The sequence below is a fragment of the Macrobrachium nipponense genome, chromosome 25 (genome assembly GCF_015104395.2).
Source record: "Macrobrachium nipponense isolate FS-2020 chromosome 25, ASM1510439v2, whole genome shotgun sequence".
In the NCBI taxonomy this organism is placed as follows: domain Eukaryota; kingdom Metazoa; phylum Arthropoda; class Malacostraca; order Decapoda; family Palaemonidae; genus Macrobrachium; species Macrobrachium nipponense.
This window is the reverse complement of record NC_087214.1, coordinates 5137492-5153978: the sequence shown is the minus strand read 5'-3', so window position 1 is coordinate 5153978 and position 16487 is coordinate 5137492. Positions and strand designations below refer to the sequence as shown.

Sequence of the window (16487 nt, the reverse complement as noted above, 5' to 3'; positions counted from 1 at the left end):
ACGAAGAACGAGGAGGGTCCTTAGCAGAGGAGGCGGTCCTGTCAGGAGAAGAACGCCTACTAAGAGATGGGCGCCTACGAGAAGCCTGGCACCTGTCAGGAGAGGAGAGCACATCAGGAGAGCAACGTCCAGTTGAAGACAAGAGCCTGCTTGAGACAAGGAGCCTGGGAGAAGAAGCGCGCTTACTAGGAGAAGAGAGCTTGCATAACGGAGAGCGCCTATCAGGAGAAGACCATCTCCCATGAAGAGGGCACCCACGAGGCTCTTGGCGCCTGCCAAGAGGAGAGCGGCTGCCAGGAGAAGAGCACCTGCTAGGAGAGGAGCGCCTGACAAGAGGAGAGCGCCTGCCAGGAGAAGAGCGGCTGCTGGGAGAAGAGCGCCTGCTGGGAGAGGAGAGCCTGCGAGGGGACTGGCGCCTGTCCGGAGAATGGCACCTGCCCGGAGACGAGCACCTGCCAGGAGAGGAGCGCCTGCGAGGCAACTGGCGCCTGTCCAGAGGAGAGCGGTTGTCAGCAGAAGAGCGCCTGCAAGAAGACTGGCGCCTGGAAGTAGAAGGGCGCCTGCCAGGAGAGGAGCGCCTCTCGCAAGAATCACCTTGCTCGGGAGAAGAAACAACATCCGGAGAAGAGCGCCTACGGAGCGGAGAGCGCAAGTCGGGAGAAGGGCGCCTGGACTTCTTGATGGGGAGAGAGATGTCCTTCCTCCGACGAGAACTACTGGCCAAGGAGTCAGCGAGGGCCGAAATCTGCGCCTGGAGACCAGCGAGAATATGTTATTATTAATTATTAAAGTAGTTTAACCAGACCCACTGAGCCTGACTTTCAGCTCTTCATAGGGCCTGGCTCCCGAAGAAGGATTAGATTAAAATTAAAAAAAACCATGTCTAGGCCAGAGGCAAAGCTCTGGAACCGAAGTGTTTTTTCGGTGTGATGACGAATGAGTGAAAATTAAACTAAAAACTGCACAAAGGCACACACTCACACAGGAACACATGCACACTATAAATACATTTACTCATATATCCATATTTTCATAAAAAATAAAATCAGAATAAGTTGAGTAACATTTAAAAGTTTAGTTTTAAAATTCATTAGTCTAATAATTTTCGTATTTTCAAAGTTTACTTAGATTTATATTTTATCAACTAAATTGCACTTCTTTAAGAACATAAAAATGGGCATGACTGAAAATGCAGAGGATTCTGACAAGATTTCTTTTTTCATCAGATATTGTTTCCAAGTGTCGACAGTCGTTGCTGGTTGTACTTTGGGCATTCGCATAAACACATGTTTTGACAGTTATAACCTCCCGCACTATGCGCACTCATGAGCTGAGCTACGTGGGCTGCTCATTAAGTGTCCATGTGTCAGACGGGTATGGCCTATACGGAGACGTGTCAGAATTACTTGTTCATGTCTTTCTCTCTGATATGATGAACTCCACTTTCCTACTTCAGGTTTTATTTGCTTCAATTTGTTATTTTCTGACTCTTCATTCCAAATATGTTGCCATTTTCTTATAATACCCATCTTTATGTATGTTACATAATCACTCATAGGGAGATTCACACTTGATCTTGTCATTTGATTTGCTTCTTTGGCTGCTTTGTCAGCCTCTTCATTTCCTTTGATCCCTACATGGGCAGGGATCCAACATATTTCTACTTTTTTCCCAATAATATCTAATTTGTGAAGTGATAATTTAATTTGTTGTACAATATTATTTTTTGGTTTATTACTCTGGATGGCTTCTATGGCACTTCTTGAGTCACTAAAAATCACCCAAATTATTTAGTGATGTTTCTTTAATTATTCTTATGGCTGAGGCTATTGCGCAAAGCTCCGCTGTGAATATTGAAGCTGTATTGGGTAGAGAGAACTGATATGATCTGTCCTGGGACACTGCAGCATATCCCACTCCATGTTCCGATTTAGATCCATCTGTGTATATTGCATAATGTGGACCTTTTCGGTTTATGTGCTCTATTGTATGGTTGTCTATGGTGGGGTGTGGCGTATATAAGTATTTTTTTTGATAAATATTTCAATTGTGTGCAAGTTTTCATTTTATTCATTGTCCAAGGCGGAGGTAATTTTACTACAGGAGGAATTTGTATATTTACATTTAGTGACTCAAACAGTCTTCTAGCTCTAATTGGAAAAGGGGGTGGATGATTGTTTATAAAAATATCTCTGAGTTCAAATAATTTTTTTGTTGGAGAATCGCTTGTCCTAATTTTCTCAGAGACTCTTCATTATACAAGCAAGCTCTTATGGGAGAAGAGGTAGTTGTTCACCACATTCAACCTGTAAGGAAGAGGTCGGTGATGATTTAAAGGCTCTGAAACATATTCTAAGGCCCTCATTATGAACTGGGTCCACGTTTTCAGTGCTGCGTCTGACGCCGAGCCATATTCACTTCGCTACCGTAATCAATTATAGATAGGACTGTTGCTTTGTACAGTAATGTAAGGAGGGTTTGTCTATCGCTCCCCAATTAGTGTTTGATAATTTTCTAATTAGATTTAATGCTTTTTTACATTTTGATTTTAAGTATGTTATGTGTGGTTTCCAGTTTAAGTGAGTATCAAACACTAAACCTAAAAATTTTGCAGTTTGTCTAATTGGTATACTATGATTTCTGATTTTTAAATCTATTACTTCTTGCATCATTCATGGCCATCTTTTATCTTTATAAAATACTACTGCTTGAGTCTTATGTATGGATAACTTAAATCCTACCAGATGAGGTCCATTCATATTTATTTTTATAATACTTTTATTAATGATGCGTTTCTGCGTGTTTAATACGTGAGGCTGAATAATATATGGTAAAATCATCCATGTAAAGGTTGCTTTTAATTCCAGTGGGTAGATTTTTATTAATATCATTATTTGCCAAGGGTAAACGTGCCAGGGGTTTTAAACAGTGAGCCACTAAGGACACTTCCCTGTGGAACACCATTTTCAAGTGGAAATGTTCTCGATAATACATCATCGATTCTCACTTGAAAGCTACGATTTGTTAAAAAGTTTTGGATGAAACCTAGGTAAATGTCCGCGAATGTTGTTATTTTGTAAAGTTTTTAATATAGGGTACTCCAGGTAGTATCATAAGCCTTTTCTATGTCAAAAAAGACTGCTACAGTTATTTGCTTTCGCTCAAATCCTCTTCGTATATGGTCTTCGAGGTTAGAGAGAGAATCTAACGTAGATCTGTTGCACTGTGACCCAAATTGAGTGGGAGTCAAGATTTTATTTTCTCGAATGTTGCCATGTTAATCGAGCATTTACCATTTTTTTCTAGTAACTTGCACAAGCAACTTGTTAGAGAAATTGGTCTGTAGTTTATTTGGCATCACTTGGATCTTTTCCAGGTTTGGGGATAGGAATTATTATAGCTTTACGCCATTCATCAGGAAATAAATTTCTAAGCCATAAATGATTATAAAATTGTAACAAGTATGTCTTCGCCAGAGGTGCTAAGTGGCAGATCATCTCAAAACAAATATTGTCACCTCCAGGAGCAGATTTATTGCTGTTAGTGAGAGCATATTCAAACTCTTCCATATTAAATTTTCTATTATAATATATGTCTTCTATTGTTTCGAAATTTATTGTTATTAGTTCTATATTATTTTTCTTTATGCGGAAGTGATCATCTAAATTTCTGTCACTACTTACTTTGCTAAGTTTTCTCCTATTATGTTACTCTATTTCTTTTGGATCGAGTATTCTTTTTTTTTTCCGTCTTTTAATATGGCATGTCTGGGTGGTTTCACATGGGTACCATTTATTTTCCTGAATTTTTCCCATATTTTTTTTATGGGAGTATTATTAGAGAGATCTGATACATATTTCCTCCATGAAATTATTCTTCCTTGAATTACTTCCTTTCGAAATTTTGCAGATATTTTGTTGTATATATGGTTTAATGCCTCAATTTCTAGTAACAATATAATCATTTTTTGTAAAGTACTTTCTAATATTGTAATGTTTTATTATTTTACTGAACTTTCTATTTAAATTATCCAATCGTCTCCCTATTGAGTGTTTTATATTATTAATTCTGTTAGCTTTTCGGACCACCATGGAACTTTGTGTTTTGTTGGATGGGGTTTTGAGTTTGGTATTGCTTTATCGGCAGCATTTTTGATGAAATGAACAAGAAACTTATTAGTTTCATTATGGTCTTTTAGATATTCAAATGGTGGTATACTTCTAGTATGCATTTCATATTGCTCCCAGTCCCCTGCTTTATAAATATTATAGTGAGGAACGTGTTTTGCTGGGTTATTTTGTAAAAAGGAAATTAATATTGGGAAATGATCACTGGGTACAAGTCATCAATTGTGTTCCAATCTAATCTGTCAACATACTTGTTGAACATAGAGTTAAGTCTACAGAGGAAAATGTTCCATGTGTTTTGAATAATATGTGCTAACTTCATCATCATTTATTACAACATATGTCATTGAATCTATAAGTTCTTCTACTTTACTTCCTGCTCTATTTGAGTTTGAACAGTTACAGTCCCATATTGGGTTGTGAGCATTAAAATCCCCTACTATTAACATAGGTTCTTTGGTCATTTTTAAGTAATTCTCCAAGTTTATCAATATTGTAATTTTTATTTGGTTGGTTGTATAAATTATAAATGATATAATTATAGTTTTTAATTCGAATAATACCTGATATTTGGAGGTCAGCTATGTTTACAGGTACTTGTCCATAACATACTTTGTTATGTACATATATGGCTGTACCTAAATTTCCTTCTTCTACCTGTGATGTTGATATTAAGGTATATTTACCTATTGTTGGAATTGTATTATTGACATGTTGTAGACATAATATCATTGGTTCATATTCCTTTAATAACCTTTGTACTTCTCCCAGGTGTAATCTGTCTGCAGACCATTTACGTTCCATTGTATAATATAACTATTGAAAATATTATGTTATATCGTCCGTGTTTTGTTTTCTTTTTTTGTGTTGATCATCAACTTGAATCTAAAATATTTACCACATTCAGTTGTTTAATCTTTATAATATTTTAAGTGCTCAATGCACATTACATCCTTTTTCATGGTGTTTAAATCGGTGGCCTCTTTCTTTCTATATTTCATAAAATTTCTTATAATATTTGTTAAGCAATCTTTTGTAATATTTTGTTATCATTGCACAATGCAATGAAGCAATCATTGCAGCCACATGTGTTTGTCATGTATATATACTGCTTTATTTGTTCTTATTGTACCGATTATTGGTGATGGAGTAACTCATCACCCTTGACATAGTCACCATCATCCATAGTATGGTTCTCCTCCACTTCTTTGGTTTTTTGGATCTCTGCATCCATAGGTTTTATTATTATTTTAGGAGATAAAGGTATGTCCACATTTTTTTTTGTTTTTGTTTTTTTCTTTCTTTCATATCTTTGGTTTTTGGTTTGACCGATATTTTCTCTGATTATAGTTGGTTTCTTTGTTTTTGGTGGTGTTCTCTCTAAAGGTCTTTTTTTTTCTTTAATTTTCGGTACATCACAACTTCCTACTTCCCCCTCTGTGATAGTATTTTCTTGTGTTCTATATGCATTAACACCTCAAATGAATTTGATAGAATATTATCTAATTCATTTGCACTTGTTTCCTGATTTTTTACTATCTTAGTTTTTTCCTGCATATTACAGACTTCTTCTTGAGATCTACTTTGTTATTGCAATCTTGTTACTTCTATCTGTATGTGTTTTTTGTTTCATTACTGGTTCCGTTTAAAGAAGAATATGTACGTTTCTTAGCAGGATCTTGAATTCCTCTCACTTTTAATTCTAATTTAGCCTCTGCTATAGGCATGCCTGTCCTTTCTTTTAACATTTTTAGTTCAGTGTTGTATATGTAAGCATGCATTCTTTGGATCTTGCATGATGATTCTGCTCACAGTTTACACACTTAGGTTCACCGCACTTCCATTTTGGTTTGGTTCTGGTGTGTTCTGTAGATCCACAGTAAGCGCACACCGGTTCATTCCTACAATTTCTCTTTGTGTGTCCATACTTACTGCAATTTTGACACTGCAGTGGCTTGTACTATATGGTCTTAATTCTCTATTTTGCACCCTAAATTTTTATTTTTTTTGAGGTAGATCTGAACCCTCAAATTTTATTTTTGCTATTTTTAGTATTTGTTTATTAACCTCTTTTGCTTATTGCATCATAAACCTCGCAATCCTCTACCTTTGGGGTATCTCTTTTGAGAGAGTCTAACAGCATTTTCTTATTTATTGGCTCGTCGTTATTGTCAGGAAGTACGATGGTACCCTGGATACTGTTCATATTATCATGTTTTTTTTACTTTGACAATAATGTTATCTATTGTTTTTAAAGACAAATAATCTTCAGACTGGACTTTTTGTTGTAGCTTCTATAAGCCAAGTCTTTTCTTTTATTTTTCTGAACGACATTTCTGCCGTTGGATGGCTATTTAATAAGCAATTTTCCAATTTCAATGCTGAAATACTTGTTCTGCTTCCATAGTAAGAAAACCTTGACCAACTTCCACTCCCAAAGAGGGAGTCAAAGTGAGTCAAAGTTGGGTCATGTCGATACTTAGGTTTCCTTGGTCTGGTATATGGTATTAAAGTTTTAATACCAACCTGGTCTTTGTGACTTGAGCTTTCTTCAGAGTGGTCTAAATCCGTTCCAGAAAGTCGTGATGGGGGTTTGTTAATTTTTCCATATAATTAATATTTAAATTTCGTCCAGGATGAGGTCCCTCTCACCAGGGAGGCCCAACTGGGGGAGGAGCAATACTGTTACACATGGTAACTGCCCTGGGACACTCACCTGGATATACGCCATACCCACAATGCCTTAAGGGTCGTCAGTCCCATGAGATCGGACCCAGCACTGCAGGCATGGCTTGACATAAAAAACAAAAATTTCTCCTCGCTCAACCACGTCAGGTACTTTAGTTTTACGGGTGAAGTGGCATGCCGTCCAACTCCACCCTCCATCAAGTATAAGAGCAGTCAATTCAATAGACCAAATCATGCCAAGGTCGTCAACAAAAGAAGAAGAAGGGAAGAGGGAAATTTATAAGAGGAGGAGTAAAGGAGTTAAAGGTCCCAATGTTCAGTTTGGATCCAAAGCAGAGAGCATAGGCGTAAAAATAAAGGGGCATACTCTCTCTGCAGTGGATCCCTAAGCACCTCGTCAAGGAGTTGGGATCAGGGGAGCGAGAATATGAGAAGGGGACTTCTCAGGCTCCTCTTCCGGAGAAGAGGAGCGAGGCAAGCGAGGAGAAGAGCTATCTTGAGATCTCCTGGGTCTCTTCACCTCCAGAGAAGACTCCTCTGGAAAGAGTTCCGGGCTGGAAGCAAGGGAGCTGCAGGGCGCCTTCCAGGCTCTCTTCAAGGGGCGCGAAGCTTCCGGGGAGCTCCATCCATGCTTCGGCGAGGGCGAGTCGGACGAAGAGAAGCACTGACGTAGAATGTCCTTCTTGAGGCAGTCTGTGGCAGCCTGGGAACGCACATCAGGATCTGCCGAAGGGACGCCTGACCAGTGGGGGTTCTCCCTAACCTTCCTGCGGCTGTTGACTTTCCTCCTCCACTGGGTCTGGGAGTTTGGAAGAGGTCTAGGCCTGGAAGCGCTACGGAGCCGGTCAGACGCCCCCCCCCCACAACACTTGGGACACTGCACAAATCACTTCCTCTGTCACTCTTACCTTTTTCTAAGGAGCGGATCTTGACCTCCATCCTGCGGATCGTGGCTTTCATAGCAGCCACCTCCGAAGATGTATCCTCGGGTTCGACGCAGGGAGCAGGAGCTGAAACAGGGGAAGAAGGATCTGCTACTACTACAGGGTTAGGATCTAACTCTAGCTCGCTAACACGAGACCTACTCGAGCTTCTGGAGGAAGCCTTAAGAACACTGTCCCTCTCCAACTTCCTCAAGTAGGAAGAAAGAGACTTCCATTCGTCCTCATTTAAACCCTCACATTCTTTACATGGGTTATTAAAAGCACATTCATTCCCCCTACACCTCATACATACAGTGTGAGGATCTACCAAAGCCTTCGGTAGCCTCACCTTACATACATTCACAGAACACACTCTAAACACAGCAGAAGTTTTCTTAACAGATTCCAAGTCAGACATTGTTGAAAGAGAAATGATATTGTTATGATACAATAAAGTTTTATACATACTTACCTGGCAGATATATACATAGCTATTGACTCCGTCGCGCCGACAGAATTTCGAATTTCGCGCACACGCTACAGATAGGTCAGGTGACCCACCGCACAGCCGCTGGGTGGCAGGAATAGGAACCATTCCCGTTTTCCATCAGATTTTTTCTACACCATCTGTCTCCTGAGGGGAGGCTGGGTGGGCCATTTAATTGTATATATCTGCCAGGTAAGTATGTATAAAACTTTATTGTATCATAACAATATCATTTTTATACATTCAACTTACCTGTCAGATATATACATAGCTGATTCACACCATTGGAGGAGGGTAAAGACAGCTAATAACTGATTTAAACAGAAATCACAACAATCGTTAGGTAAATAATTAAATAAAACCTTGGTTCCTACCAGTTTAGACTGAAGACTTCATGGCTAATGCCCAGGAGTCTGCTTAGTCTCAAGAGCCTCAGCGAGATATTGATCTATTGCTAAGAGTTCTTGTAGGTCTGCCAAAGGGGTCTTATCCACTTACTTGGCCGATCCTATAAGGACTATGTCAAAGGGTTTCAATCCACTTATATGACAAGAACCTTTTTTTTTTTATCTAAGGAGCACAATCCCGATCCCGATCACCTTAACCTAACAAAATGTTATTTCTAAGATTGCAAGGAGTCATCCCCGAACTCCTTGCAAACAACCAAAAACTCAATCACAATTACTTTACACATAATTTTTTATGAAAAATAAATAAAAATAAAATAAAAATAAACAAGAATAATTTTATTTTGTACTACCCCGCTTCTAAGACCTATTCACATTCTCTTACTGGCAAAAGCACCAAAGGCCGCCTGTGTGACATCAAGTACTCCTGTCAGCAGAAAATCTTGATACTGTCTCAAAAAGTGAGGTTCATGTACGAATTTAGACAAGGTCTTTAGTACCACTCCGTTTACAAGGCACATTTCTAGCTCCTTACTGGCAAGGGCCACAGCCGCCTGTGCGACACCAAGCACTCTTACCAGCAGTAACCCACAAACCTGCCTCAAAAAGTGGAGATTTACGTAATCAAAGACACAGTCTCTATCCAAGCCCATCCTGTAAGATAAACTCACAGTTCCTTACCTAAACAAGGCCATCGCCGCCTGTGCAACATCCAGCCATCAAGCAAGAAACTCAAGAGCCTATCCCAAAGGTATGGTTTGGAAAAATTAGACTTTTATTAAAAGTTAAGGATCGGTATGCGTCCTCAGTCCCACCACTGTATCCGCAGACACAAAAGGACCTAGAGAGAAGCACTTGTCATAGGTAATTTTAACATCTCTAATATAGTGGGATGCGAATACCGAGTTGCATCTCCAATAGGTTGCATTAATAATATCTTTCATGGACATATTCTTTTGGAAAGATAATGATGTTGCCACGGCTCTTACCTCATGAGCCTTAACTCGTAATATTTTAAAGGAATCCTCTGCACATTCGCTATGAGCTTCCTTAATCACACTTCTAATAAAATACGCTAGCGCATTCTTGGACATTGGCCTTTTCGTGTCCCGAACTGCGCTCCCGAACTGCGCACCATAAACTTTGTATACATGCCTTCAACTCTTCTTTCTTTTTAAGATAGAACCTAAGAGCTCTAACTGGGCATAAAGTTCTTTCAATTTTGTCTCCCACTAATGTTGAAAGACTTTTCACTTCAAAACTCCTTGGCCAGGGTTTCGAAGGGTTTTCATTTTTTGCCAAAAATAGAGTTTGGAAAGAACAGATGGCTGCGTCTTTCTTAAAACCCACCCTAGAATCTAGGGCATGGATTTCACTTGTTCTCTTAGCCGTAGCTAAGGCTATGAGAAAAATACACTTTCTCGTCCAGTCTCTAAACGAGGCACGGTCGGGAGGTTCAAATTTTTCTGATGTGAGGAATTTGAGTACAACATCCAGATTCCAGCTTGGAGGAATTGCGGATATAGATTTTGAAGTTTCAAACAATCTTATTAGATCGTACAAATCTTTATCCTCCGCCAAGTTCAAACCTCTATTTCTAAATACCGCTGAGAGCATGCTTCGGTATCCTCTTATGGTAGACACGGAAAGATTGGATTCTTCTCTCAGGAATAACAGAAAATCTGCTATATTGGTCACGGAGGTATCGGAGGAGGACAGCTTATTCTTCCTACACCATCTTCTGAACACATCCCACTTCGATTGGTAGACCCGAATAGTTGACGATCTTCGGGCTCTAGCAATTGCTTTCGAAGCTTTGCTTGAAAAGCCTCTCACTCTGACCAATCTTTCGATAGTCGAAAGGCAGTCAGAGCGAGAGCGGGGAGGTTTTGATGGAACCTCTCGAAGTGGGGTTGTCTGAGAAGATCTATCCTGTTTGGATGAGATCTTGGGTAGTCTACTGTCCATTCCTGTACCTCTGTGAACCAATCTTGGGATGGCCAAAACAGGGCGATGAGAGTTAGTTTCGTCCCTGTTGATGCTACGAACTTCTTCTTCACTACTCCTAGCAGCTTGAATGGAGGGAAAGCGTAAGCGTCGAGTCCCGACCAATCCAGTAGCATGGCATCCACCGCTATCGCTCTCGGGTCTTCTACTAAGGAGCAGAAGTTCTCTATCCTTTTTGAAAGGAACGTCGCAAACAAATCTATCTGCGGTCTTCCCCACAGGTTCCACAGTCTTTGGCAGACTTGTTCGTGCAGAGTCCACTCCGTGGGAAGAACTTGGTTTGTCCTGCTGAGCCTGTCTGCTCTGACATTCCTTTCCTCTTTTACAAATCTGGTCAGGAGGGTAATATTCCTCTCCTCCGTCCATGACAACAGGTCCTTTGTTATCTCGAATAGGGAAAACGAGTGCGTCCCCCCTTGCTTTTTTATATAAGCTAACGCCGTGGTGTTGTCTGCGTTGACTTGAATCACTTGATTTTTTACTTCTGACTCGAAGAATCTCAATGCCAGAAACACTGCATATAGTTCTTTGGCATTTATATGCCAGTCCTTTTGTTCTTTCTTCCATTTGCCAGAGGCTTCTTTTGCCCCTAGAGTCGCTCCCCATCCCGTCTCTGAAGCGTCTGAGAACAAGATTTGGTTTGGGTTCCGAACCTCTAGGGACACTCCCTCGTTCTTTTTGAGCGGGAGCAGCCACCACTTTAGGTGTTTCTTCACCTCTATTGTTACCGGAAAAGTGTCCATGATCTTTCTAGGAAGAATTGCAGAGGCCGTAGATGAAGTCTTCCTAGGGACACAAATTGCTCCAGGGAAGAAAGAGTCCCTGGGAGGCTTAGCCATTCCCTGGCCAAACTCCTGTCCTTCTTTAGAAAGGATGTCACTTTCTGAATCCCTCGAAGAATCCTTTCTTGGGACGGGAAAACCCGAAAATCCCGAGAATTCATCTGAATCCCCAAATAGACTAAGTCCTGACTGGGGACCATCTGCGATTTCTCGAGATTCACGAGAAGTCCTAACTCTTTTGTCAATTCGAGTGTCTTCTTCAGATCCTCCAAACATTGTTCCTGGGATTTTGCTCTTATCAGCCAATCGTCTAGGTAAAGAGAGACGCTTATACCTTCCAGGTGTAGCCATCTGGCTACGTTCCGCATCAGGTACGTAACATCCATAAGTGAAGCCGTGGAGAGGCCGAAGCACAAGGCCCTGAACTGGTAGACCTTCCCTTGTATCACAAACCTGAAATACTTCTTTGATGACGGGTGAATAGGAACGTGAAAATAGGCATCCTGCAGGTCTAGAGAGACCATCCAGTCTCCCCTTCGCAGGGCTGAAAGTACCGAGGCAGAAGTCTCCATCGAGAACTTTTCTTTCCACATAACTGTTCAGGAGCTCACATCAGGATGCTCAACCAAGACTGGCCTCCATCCTCGGATGCCTTTTGGTACTAAAATAGGCGGTTGTAAAAACCCCGGAGAGGAAGGATCCTGAACCTCTTCTATTGCCTCTTTGTCCTTCATTCCTATAACCATCTGAAGAAGTGTCTCTCTCAGAACAGGGTCCTTGTACTTCGCCGACAGTTCCTTTGGGGATTTTGACAAAGGTGGTTTGTCTTAAAATGGTATAATGTAACCTTTCCCCAAGACTGCTAGCGTCCAAGGATCGGCTTTCCTTATCGCCCAGGCCCCTACAAAGTTTAGGAATCTGGCCCCTACAGATGTTTGGAGGACTTTGCTGCTATTTTGATCTCTTGAAAGACCGAAAGGAGGACCTTCCTCGCTTTTCTGCTGTCTTCCTTTTTGTTGGAGGACGAGAGGTGGAACCTCTCCGAAAGGGCACTACCGGTGTACGAGTAGTCTTCCTCGTCACTGGTACTGCTGGTCTCGTTTTCTTGGAGGATTGAACTAAGAGATCTTGGGTTGCCTTTTCAGTAAGCGACTTTGAAATCTCCTTCATCAAGTGCGAAGGAAAAAAGTGATCTGAGAGAGGAGCGTACAAAAGGGCTGACCTTTGTGAAGGAGATACAGCTTTGGTTAGAAATGAACCAAATAAAGATCTCTTCTTCAACACTCCTGATCCAAACAGAGATGACAATTCTCCCGAACCTTCTTGAACTGCCTTATCCATGCAGGATAAGATGCAATGCAACACTTCAGGTCAAAAATCCAAAACGTCTGGTTCATTTGCCTTCTTGGCCAGCACTCCAAGGGACCAATCCAAGAAGTTAAATACTTCTAGTACATGGAAAAGTCCCTTAAGGTGCTGATCCAATTCTGACATGCTCAAATACGCTTTAGCTGAGTTCAAGGCATGTCTCCTTGATGCTTCAACCAAGCTCGAAAAATCCGCCTCTGCGGAAGATGGAAGCATAAGCCCCATCGCTTCCTCTGTCCTATACCATATTCCTCTCCTACCTCCGAGCTTACATGGAGGAGAGCAAAAAACTGTCTTTTGAGCTTCCTTCTTCACTTTCATCCAATTATTTAATGATTGATTAGCCTTTATCATTGATATGGCTGGCTTCATCCTCAAATACGAAGAAGATTTAGGAATCTTCGTACTCGAGAACAGAGATCTTGAAGAAGGAGGAGCTACAGGGCTTAGAGAGTCTCCAAATTCTTGAAGGAGAAGAGAGGCTAACACTTTATAATTAGATACCCCTCATTGTTCAGGGTTTCTTCCTTCGAAAAGTCATCCAACTCCATCATAGAAGGAGAGCGAGCTCTCTTATGAGAATCTTTGTCTGTCGATCTATTTTCTTTAGGAGAAATACTCCTAGAAGGAGAGAGACTAACAGATCTAGAAGCTCTCCCTTTCTTTTCCACTAAATCATCTTGAGACATTGAAGTCGAAACTGTAACCTTCAATGTACTAGATTGCCTCCTTGAATTAGGGCTTCTATTTGCAGGAGAATCACTATCTGAAGACATTACATGCCTAAAAGATCTTTTGCTACTCCTTACAACTTCTCTCTTTTCCAGCTCTTCACGTTCAGCTGGCGCCTTGCGCCTGGCTGGTGCTTCGCGCTTGGTTGGCTCCTCTAGCGCGGCTGGCGCCTCGCACTCGGCTAGCGCTTCGCACCTGGCTGGCGCTTCGCGGCAGTCTGGCGCCTCGTGCCTGGCTGGCGCTTCGCGCCTGGTTGGCGCTCCGCGGTGGCTGTCGTTTCACACTTGGTTGAATCCTGGCGCGCGGCTGGCGCATCGCGTCTGGCTAGCGTCTCGCGCCTGGCTGGCGCTCCAGTCGTTTCCTTAGAGAAACTTCTCTTATTTGTCAAAGGCTGTTCTTAGTAACCATATTGCTCTGAAGAGTAGTCTTTATCTGAATCTCCATGTCCCGATGTCGGATTGCGCCTGGTTAGCGCTTCGCGCCTGGCTGGTGCTTCGCGCCTGGCTGGCTCTACGCGCCTGGCTGGCGCCTCGCGCTTAGCTGGCGTTTCACGACCTGCTAGCTCCTTACGGTTGACTGGCGCTCCGCGCCTGGCTGGCGCCTCGCGCCCCGAAAGAGCGGGTCTGTGAAAAATAGACCCCTCATCCGAAGAAGAATCTTCTTTTCTGGGAGGTTGATAATAAGGATTTTTTTACCTCTTTACCGGAAGATTAATATCCTTTCTTCTTGGAGGATCTCTGGAAAGAACTCCAACTAGAGAAGCAATAGACTCTTGCATATCCTTCAATATTTTAGTTGTTTCTTCTCTTTGATCCAAATGAGTGGAAGGAGAGCATTCTTTCTCCATTCTCCACGACTTAGCGGGAGTAGGCAAAACTTTTGCTTTCTTGTTCTCCGTAGGGGAATCCTCCGAAAAACGTTCCGGACTCGAGTTTATCCCCGATTCTTCCCAGATCCTCTTCAGGGGACGAGAAAGATCTGCTGATCTCCATCCTCTTTTAGGTGAGGAATTCTCAGACGAAGAAAAACATTCACGTAGAACGCTTTTCCTAATGCGTTCTCTGGCAGTCTGTGGCGTTACAGATTCTGCCGAAGAGACGTCTGACTGGTGGGGATTCTCCACAACCTCCGTAAGGCTTTTGACATTCTTCTCCTCTGGCTTGGGAGCTTGAAAGAGGTCTAGGCCTGGGTGGGAGCGTTGTGAAGCCAATCAGACGCCTCCTCCACTTCACCTGGGAAATTCACATCACTTTCCACAGCACTAACACTTTGCTTACCTTCTATGGCAGCCATTTTACGCTCCATTTTCATAAGCGCTGCTTTAAGGCTTGCGATCTCCGAAGCAGAGTCCGTAGGATCTGCATTAGGAGAAGGTCCTGAAATATTAGAAGGAGCGTTCATAATGTTAGAGGAGGGTACAATATTACTCACCAAACCACTTGAAGATAGAGAGCTAGGCTTGGTTTTGGAAGATGACTTCCTTAACCGGTCTTGCTCTAATTTCTTTAAATAAGAAGTTAGAGACTTCCACCCTTCAGCACTCAAACTCTCACATTCACGACAAGTGTTATCTATAGAGCATTCATACTTCCTGCATATTCTACATACAGTGTGAGGATCAACCGAAGCTTTCGGCATTCTCACCTTGCACCCTTCATTCACACACATTCTCACCACACTACCAGAATCAGACATCATGATGAAAATTCCAAGGCAAAATCCAAATAACGGTCCACAATAGCGTATGCCAGTACAACGATCCAAATACGTCACCAAAGGGTCCAAACGAAGATCAATTGTAATTCAAAAACGAAATCCAGCCGGAGATACCAACAACAATGTTGCCAGTATGGCCGACAGAAAAAATCTGATGGAAAGCGGGAATGGTTCCTATTCCTGCCAACCAGCGGCAGCACGGTGGATCACCTGACCTACCTGTAGCGTGTGCGCGAAATTCGAAATTCTGTCGGCGCGACGGAGTCAATAGCTATGTATATATCTGACAGGTAAGTTGAATGTATAAAAATCCAAAGCAAAATCAAATACAGTCCACGAAAAGCGTATGCCAAGCCAAAAAAGATCCAGTACGTCACCAATAATCCGTCCAAAAAAGATCCTAGGCAAGCGAGAGCGATATCAACTATCAGGAGGAACCAACCACAGGTGTTGCCGGTTCCAGCGACAGAGAAAATCTGATTAGAAAACGGGATTGGTTCATACACCCGCCGCCCAGCGGAGGGAAGGGTAGATCACCTGACCTACCTGTCGCGTGTGCCGCGAGACTTGAAATTCTGTCGGGAACGTCAGAGACTATAGCTAAGTATATATCTGACAGGAAAGTTCATGTACAAAAACTAATTTTGCAATGTGCTCCAAGGTTTGGTTTAATTCACAAGATAATACTATAAGGAAGAGCTCGCAACAAGTAACCACAACAAACACTTACCATTTTGGCAGCCTGAGCAGTAACTACTACATCTGGGTATACAGTATACTGGATCAAAGCCTGGAATGTGTCTGCAAGAGAACAGAAAAGAATTAGATCTGTGATGGCAGAGAATTACATGGGAAGAAAGGCTACTTATACTGACTGAATGCCCAATTCATACCACTTTTTATAATGTAGGAAAAATATGGTTCAGAAATTTACAACAGCCAAAAGTAAACTTAAAATTTTTCCCTACTGCTAAGACATATTTCCATAATGGCTGAAAAATGATATTGTTATGATACAATAAAGTTTTATACATACTTACCTGGCAGATATATACATAGCTATTACTCCGTCGTCCGACAGAAATTCGAATTTCGCGGCACACGCGGCAGGTAGGTCAGGTGATCTACCCCCCTGCCGCTGGGTGGCGGGAATAGGAACCATACCCGTTTTCTAATTCATATTTTTTCTTCCAGCTGTCTCCTGAGGGGAGGCTGGGTGGGCCATTTAATTGTATATATCTGCCAGGTAA

General features: G+C 41.9%; 1 protein-coding gene across 3 annotated transcripts in view; it reads right to left on the bottom strand.

Annotated features, from left to right (window-relative positions):
- LOC135199264 (polypyrimidine tract-binding protein 3-like) overlaps positions 1 to 16049 on the bottom strand; it is a 40176-nt gene extending 24127 nt beyond the window's left edge. For all 3 annotated transcript variants that reach the window (XM_064227152.1, XM_064227150.1, XM_064227151.1), the window contains exon 1: positions 15968 to 16049. The gene's annotated coding sequence lies outside the window, so the exon portion shown is untranslated. The remainder of the gene's footprint in view (positions 1 to 15967) is intronic.
- Between the last annotated feature and the right edge of the window lie 438 nt (positions 16050 to 16487).